Source organism: Nicotiana tabacum, chromosome 22 (genome assembly GCF_000715075.1).
Source record: "Nicotiana tabacum cultivar K326 chromosome 22, ASM71507v2, whole genome shotgun sequence".
In the NCBI taxonomy this organism is placed as follows: Eukaryota; Viridiplantae; Streptophyta; class Magnoliopsida; order Solanales; family Solanaceae; genus Nicotiana; species Nicotiana tabacum.
This window is the reverse complement of record NC_134101.1, coordinates 63,263,436-63,271,143: the sequence shown is the minus strand read 5'-3', so window position 1 is coordinate 63,271,143 and position 7,708 is coordinate 63,263,436. Positions and strand designations below refer to the sequence as shown.

The following is a 7,708-nucleotide window of genomic DNA, read 5'->3' as shown; positions in this document are numbered from 1 at the left end:
ATTGTTTGACTAGTTTTGGATCGTTTGGATTTGAATTGAAGAGTTGGAAAGGCATTGGAGTCGGTATGGACCTTCAGAGCGACGTAAGTCTTCTGTCTAACCTTGTGAAGGGGAAACTGCCCATAGGTGATGTAATTGTTATGTGCTACTAGTTGTGGGTGCTACGTACGCATGAGGTGATGAGAGTTCGTATATAGCTAAAACATGTTTATGTCCGTGTAGGCTTAGGACTTTATCATATAATATTTGAGTTATTTGAACTAATTTTGCTGGCTTAATTAATTGAATTTTATATATATATATATATATATTAGTCCAAGCCTTAACACCTTGAGTTGTTGGTAAGTTACTTAAGGAACGGTAAATGTAATATTCACTTTGTGTTCATGTACTGCATTGTAAGCACGTGTCTCGTAATTTGATAATTTTTTGCCTTTCTTGTGGTTGTGGAGCGGGCCGAACGCCTCGAGAGTATAAAAGATGCATCTATAGTTCGTGCCGCTCGACCCTCGGTAGTGTACACATTATTCGGGATCGGGCCGTATGACCTCGGCATAATCGTGTGTTATATCGCTGATGTCTGGCATTTTATCTGGTATTCCTAATTCCTTTGATATTGGCACTTGATATTTTCCGAGCTGTTGAGATAGGATACGAGATTGAGAAGTTTATATCGTTAAAAAGAATTTTGAAAGAATATGTTGGTTACCGTTTTATCCCATTATTATGTGGGGCATCATATCTGTTTACGATTTATCATATTGCTTTATTGGACTACTAGTAAGTGTCGATGTCGACCTCTCGTCACTACTTCTCCAGAGTTGGGCTAGATACTTACTAGGTATGCGTTGATTTATGTACTTATGCTGTATTTCTGCACTAAATAATGTGCAGGATCTGACATGTTCATTTGATAGTTATCTGGGCATGTAGGCACAACTGGTGAGGAGACTTTATGGTGAGCTGCATTCCAGGCTACGTATCGCAGCCCACAGAGTCTCCGTCGTACTATTTACTTGGTCCTGTCTTATTTACATTCTAGACAAATATTGTATTATTATTGTACTCCTTAGTAAATGCTCATGTACTTGTGACACCGAGTTTTGGGGATACTCTAGTTGATGCTTACGGATTCGCATATTATTATCATCTTTTATTTTTATGCAATACTAATTATATATGTACCCGTGATTTTAAGGGCGTAAATTTTTTTTACTTAATAATTTTTTTGATTTCGTAAGTAATAAAATGAACAATTAACGTGATAGTTCTTGGCTTGCTTAACGGCGACGTTGGACGCCATCACGGCCTGTAGTGAGTTTTGGGTCGTGACAGAAAACTCATTGCAATTTGGATCTTATGATTTTTACCAGTTTGTTGAGAATCTGGCTCCGGTTTGATCAAGTCTGTCTCATATCTATCTGCACAGTTAACTGATTGGTTTGTCCTAGTTATTTCTACTTGTTTGATGTAATGTTTCTCTATTGTAAGAACTTGAAATTTTAGTACGCATTTAACTTGAAGTAGTACACCCTCCTCTGATTACATTTTTTTCATTCTGATTCTGGAAATGCATAAATCCTGTGCTAATGTTAAGTAGAATTTCACTAATGCCGAACATATGTCTTATATATCAGTTTAAGGAATAGAAGGCTGCATCAGGCTGTGATTCCAAGTCTAGTTGCTATATAGTTTATTGGAATAATGCTATAAACGACTATCAGGTCAAAATGCGCTTCTTTCTTCTTTGATTGACATCAGAACTTTTATTCACTTTGTTAGGATCGGGAACTCGGGTAGTGCGGAATTTAGTCAAACAACGGTATAATGATAATAACAAAGACAATGGAAGTTGATAATAACGGCAATTAAAGAATATAAAGAAGATACAAATTTAACGTGGTTCGATCAAGGTGACCTACGTCCACAAGCGGAGAGGAGCAATTTCACTATATCAACAAGAGTACAAAAGAGAATATAAAATTAGAGTAAATACTCTAATTAATTCCAAATACCCCAAGAGAATAACCTCACAAGATCACTCCAAAGAAAGGGTTCACACAAGTGTTTCCCAACACTCACTCTCTTACAAAATACTCAATAATAAAATAAAGGAGGAGAAAGAAAGACAAGAGTGAAAAACTGATGAATTGATGTGTTTTTAAACGAGGAGAAACTCCTCCATTTATAGCAAGAAATATTTGGCCTAATAATGGATATTATGTCATGGCAAATGTCATGATCCACAAATTTGTAATAATGGATATTATGTCATGGCAAATGTCATGATCCATAAATTTGTTATAATGGATATTATGTCATGGCAAATGTCATGAACCACAAATTTATTATAATGGATATTATGTCATGGCAAATATCATAAAAATTTGGCCATATTACATACTTCCCAGAACCAAATGAGTGGTATGCATAATATATAAAAGTACAAATAAAGAGGTCCCTATTTATCTCTGTTACCAAAATGACAAAAGATATATATAGGCAGATAGAAAAGAGGAGGATACAAAGGGTAACTATACAAGTCTCAGTTCTGTCATCAAGAAATCCTTATTCCCCTTCCTTAAATGCGGAAAACAAGGATTAGTATTTATCGGTGCATTCAACTTGCTCTCACCCCAATTTCTTACTATCACTTTACATCAAGTGCGAATAAAACTTTTGTGAGTTGAAGTTAAAAAAGGAATTGGATAAAGTGAGGAATTCTCAGAATCTTGCACAATTTGAAGGTAGACCTGTCTCATGGTTAACTACTACTACCTCTGTTGGATTGTATCTAAGAATATCTTGCCCCAGTTTTGCTCCAGCCGCCTTTAAGCCCTTGAGAGAAATAGGCTGATTGAAGAGGTTTAATGAAGGCAATTTTGAAGCTGCAGGCATTTTTCCATTTGGCCAAAAGTTTCTGAAGTCTTCCTTCAGCAATGGCACCAAAAAATCAACCTTGTTATGCTTAATCACATTTTCCTTAGCAGCGATATGAGCTCCTGGTTTCATATGATTGGTTGAAAAGCTTGTTTGATTTGGAAAGTTCGGATAAAGGGTAACATACCCTCTTAAGTACATCATGTCTATTAAAAACTTCTTCCAAGAAGCTTGCCAACCATTTGTTCTTGATCTTGAGATTTGAACAGGATTTTGCTTGGCGTCTTCTGTGAATCTCATGTTCATGTAAACGTAGAATTCCCGCCATTGTTTGGGAAAGAAAACTGCACCCCAACTGCAAGGCAACTGGTGGAGATAAGGTGTGTTAGGATGAATGTGTTTGAAGAAATCTATTGCATTCCATTTAGGCCTTTCTTTTACCACTTCCACCAATCTAGGAATATAAAGAGAGATGGCCGAGAGCTCAGGAAGTGATATTTCAGGGTCATAGTGATAGGTCAAGAGAGCATATTTAATCCAAAGGTAAAAGTAAGGGAATACTTCAATATCATCTTCAAGTAAGAGTCCAAAATCATCATCGGAGGAGGGGTACCAACTATCGCTCACAGCTCGAATGAGGCCTCATTGAATGATTCTTCTTCGAATAATTTTGGGTCCATGAGGCCAATTAAATGAGTTGACAAGCTTTAGCGTTGCTTCATCCACCTTGCTGTCCATGTTGAAAGTAATAGAAACTTCATCACCAATATAGTGTGCATCACTGAGAGATTTGAGAAGCCTTGCTAGTGAATTAGCTCTGTTCTGTGTGATGATATTTACAGAAATCCTCATCCTATTCCAATCTGAAGTAACAAATGCATTGGTCAAAAATCTCAAATCAACTTTAGACAAAAGGGAAGGGAAACATTAGGCGTAAAATCACAGTATAATTTCTTACTTGGCAATGTTGTGGAACGAAGATCAGTCATCCACAAAACCTTTGGCACCGATGATCTAGGTAGAAAAACGAACGTTGAACTGTTAGTATTAGCCTCTGTAGCCATATTTAGAGCTTTCTTCACATTAGAGTCTGCATCAGCTACTGTAATCACCAGGCTAGGATTATGAATTTTGATAAGTCCTTTCATGCTATCATACACTGCTTGAACAACAGGCACCTCCAAATTTGAAGTTCCTAATAAAGCACCAACTCCTATATCCATAATCTTGAATACTCTTTCTTTGCATACTGCCTTAGGCCATTTCAAAGCTGTAGCAACATCTTCACAAGGGCAAAAATTGCCTCCTAAGAAAATGATATAGGCCTTCTTTCCGACAGTTGATCTGAACTTTTCAAGAAGAGGCGCAAGAGCCTTAACTTCATCGACAGAATGGGCATAGAAGAGTGCATCGATTTTTTCAGGATACATTGCTGCCCATTGTGTCACATAACCAGTAGAGAGTGCTCCCCACCATTGATCATCTCGGACTTGAACGACATCCTTGAAAATTACAGTTGTTTCGGATACGTAGGCAAGTCTATGCTCACTGTCACCCCAAGTGTCTTTATCATTTGGATCAACTGGTAGCACAAATGAACCAACATTTCTGTACTTCTGAAGCTGATAGCTGCATTGTTTTTTCCAGGATATTGAAGTCATTAGAAATTTTAAGAAAAATGACAGTGGTTATAAAGAAAATTTTCCCTGCTTATAAACTAGTCTCTGTATGATTTTTAAGGCCTAGCATAACCATGCATCATCTGATACATTTGTTCACTGTATATTCTTCTCATGCACAAATCTTTAATTTGGATTTCAAAATGACTAGTTATAGTACCTTGTCAATATTAGAAATTCTTTTAAATTTCCAATACTTTCATGAAGCAAATTAAAAGATAAAAAGATGATTACTTAATGATCAAAATGAGTTAATGAATATGGGAAAAGATCTATTATACAAGTGAGAAATATGCAGGATTCCAATAGTATAATACTTTAGGCCAGAAAGTTGACCAGTTATCGCTAAGTGAAGAAGATTCTTTTTTGAAGTACGTCGAAAAGAACAGAGAAATTCAAATCATCAATTTGCAAAAATGTTAATCTGAATCAGATAACAGACTCATCTTCAATTAAAATTTGATCTTCATGCTATTATATTTAATACACCTCATTAACTCAAAAAACTAAAGGTACACTCTGTATTATCAAGTGGAGCAGTCCTAGAATGTTTCACATCTTTTATATTTATATAGAAACAAGGTTGTATAACTTTGGGTAATATACTACACCTATTTTTTAAAAAAAGAATATTGGGGGTAAGGGGAAGGGGAAATGGAGTAGGGGATTATTAGGTAGAGAATCGAACCCTCAAAAACAAGGTGAATGTTCAAGCCAACCAAAGGTGAAAGTTCAGTAAGTCAGCCAACCGATATGACTAACTCGAAAATTTTATTATCCTCCCTTAGATGAACCGATCAATGAACTTGCTGAAAGCATAATGGAGTATGATTTACTAGTAATTCTTACTTAAATAGAAAATACTTGTTTATGTGAAACTTTTTGGGCACAAAAAACAAGAATCTGTTAAAGTACATACCTTAAGTGCAAGTCTTCCCAGTCATGAAAGTGAATGGTGTCTCAATGAAAAGTGTCTTGACAAGTTCAGCAGACATAAACCAAGAACTTGAGAGGAAATCCACCTGAACAATTTTGTCCACAGTAATATTATAAGCATGATTAGGCAAATAAAGCCCTGCTTCCTTCGATCGAAACTTCTTGTAGCTTGAAAAACTAGAATCCTTCTGTCTAAAAGGCAAAATCCTACTAATGCTCCCCAAAACAGAATTCTTATACTTGTCTGTCCCTGCCACATGTGCTAGAATTTGCAGCATCTTCTTCCCTGGAATCATGTCATCATCTAGGATATATACAAGGTTAGCTTCTGTTTGTAAAGCGAGTTGGAATCTTCCATAGTACTTGAAATCATATCTTGAACTGATAAAGCTTATTCTTGAACCATTATATCTGTCCATAATTTTCTTTAATGATTGCTAATTTGGACTTCCAAATGAAAGTACCCAAACATGATGAAATGGGAGAGTCTGGTCTAGTAAAGAGTCAAGTTGCGCACAAAGCATTTTCCTCTTGAAATGATTCAAGAATACTGTAATTTTTGGCTTGTTTGGACCGCGTAAATCCCACTTGGACTTCATTGACATTAGCTCAAAAAGAGTCTCAGCACCAAGGTACTTGCTTTGAAAATCTAGCACTTCTTGATAAAGCTCAGTCTTCAACTTGATCGTGACAACATTGTTCGACTTCTTCTGTACAAAATCAATCTTCTCATGTTCACAAACTTCAGAGGGATTAACTATTGTTTGAGTTTCAGCTCTAACAACTGAATTAGCTTCCTGATTATAACGAGTAACGACGTGGGGAGGGATAATGAATTACTTCCATTGCTGAGCAATTCTTGTTGTCCAACTGAAGTCTGGTGTAGTCCTTAAATCTAGAGAGGTGCTCATGTAATATAGAAGAAATGCTGCATAAACAACAAATGAGAATTGTAAACAAGTTAAAACAGTAACAAGCCTTGTGCAACTGCTCTTTTGTTGTCTCATTTTAGCCTTTCCTCCCATAGATTCACTCCCCATTCCATCTAAAGAATCCACACTTCTCATATCAGCATTTCTAGCTAATCCCATTCAGAGTGCAACCTGATGGAATGTAAAATGCAGTAAAGAATAAATCTTGAAAAGAAAATACACAGTTTGTAGGCTTATTTGAAGAGGGGAGAGAGGGAGGTTATTGAAAAAATAGTATATGTAGCATACACAATAAGTGTATGTGTAAAGCAATAAAGTGGAGATGAAGGATGCCATAAGAAATGCAGCTAAAGGTTACGTTAACTAATAATATAAGAACGTGTTACGTTAACTAAGTACACGTACAATTTCCTACTAAGGACACTAATTAAAGGCCGGTTTAGCTGCCTGAAAAGAAGGCTTTCCCTTAGTTTTTGACACTCTAATCCTTGTATTTTGAGTCTAGCGAAAACAATATTTATTTGGCTATTTTTAGACCAAATCAAAGATATTTTTAGACCAAATCAAAGATATTTTTAGACCAAATGCATACATCAGGTGCGGGTAAGGTTTTTCATCTGACCACCCCCAAGCCGGCCTCCAACAAAAAAAAAAAAGAAAAAGGAAAAAGAAGCAGCAAGAATAATTGGAAGGGGGTTAAGGTTGCATTAGAACTCAGAGGTTTATATTGTCATAAAAAAAACTACAGAAAAGTGAAAATCCATTAAACTTATTAGAAAAAAATAAAAAACTAGCATTAATAGAATGAACAAGAAAACAAAAAACAAGTATTTTCAGGAAAAATGTGGAACCGTTTAAAATACTGAAAATATAAGATACCCACTTGAAAACATTAATCTTAGAAACACCATGATGAGATAAATTCTCTTCCATTAAACTCAAAGATCCATATATATTCCCTCATTTGCAAATATTAAAACTAATCTGAATCTCACATTATCAAACCCAAAAATAGGAGAAACCAGAATAACAAAGATTCCACATTTCATTTTCATAACTTAATAAAAGTAATATTAAGTTACAGAATATGCAAAAGAGTACTTACTGGGTAGAGTACTAGTATACATTACCTTGAAAATAAAGAAAGCAAGAATGTCTGAAAAAAATATGACAAAGATGTCACTTTTCTTCTTAAGCAAATTAAGTTAAAGCAAAGCCTCAAGATTACACCAAATGCACCAGAAAAGATAGTATGAAGAGATTTATGCAGGGAATAATGGG

At 35.5% G+C, this 7,708-nt stretch overlaps 1 pseudogene; it reads right to left on the bottom strand.

Annotated features, from left to right (window-relative positions):
- Positions 1–2,395: 2,395 nt before the first annotated feature.
- Positions 2,396–7,708, bottom strand: LOC107782981 (uncharacterized; annotated as a pseudogene).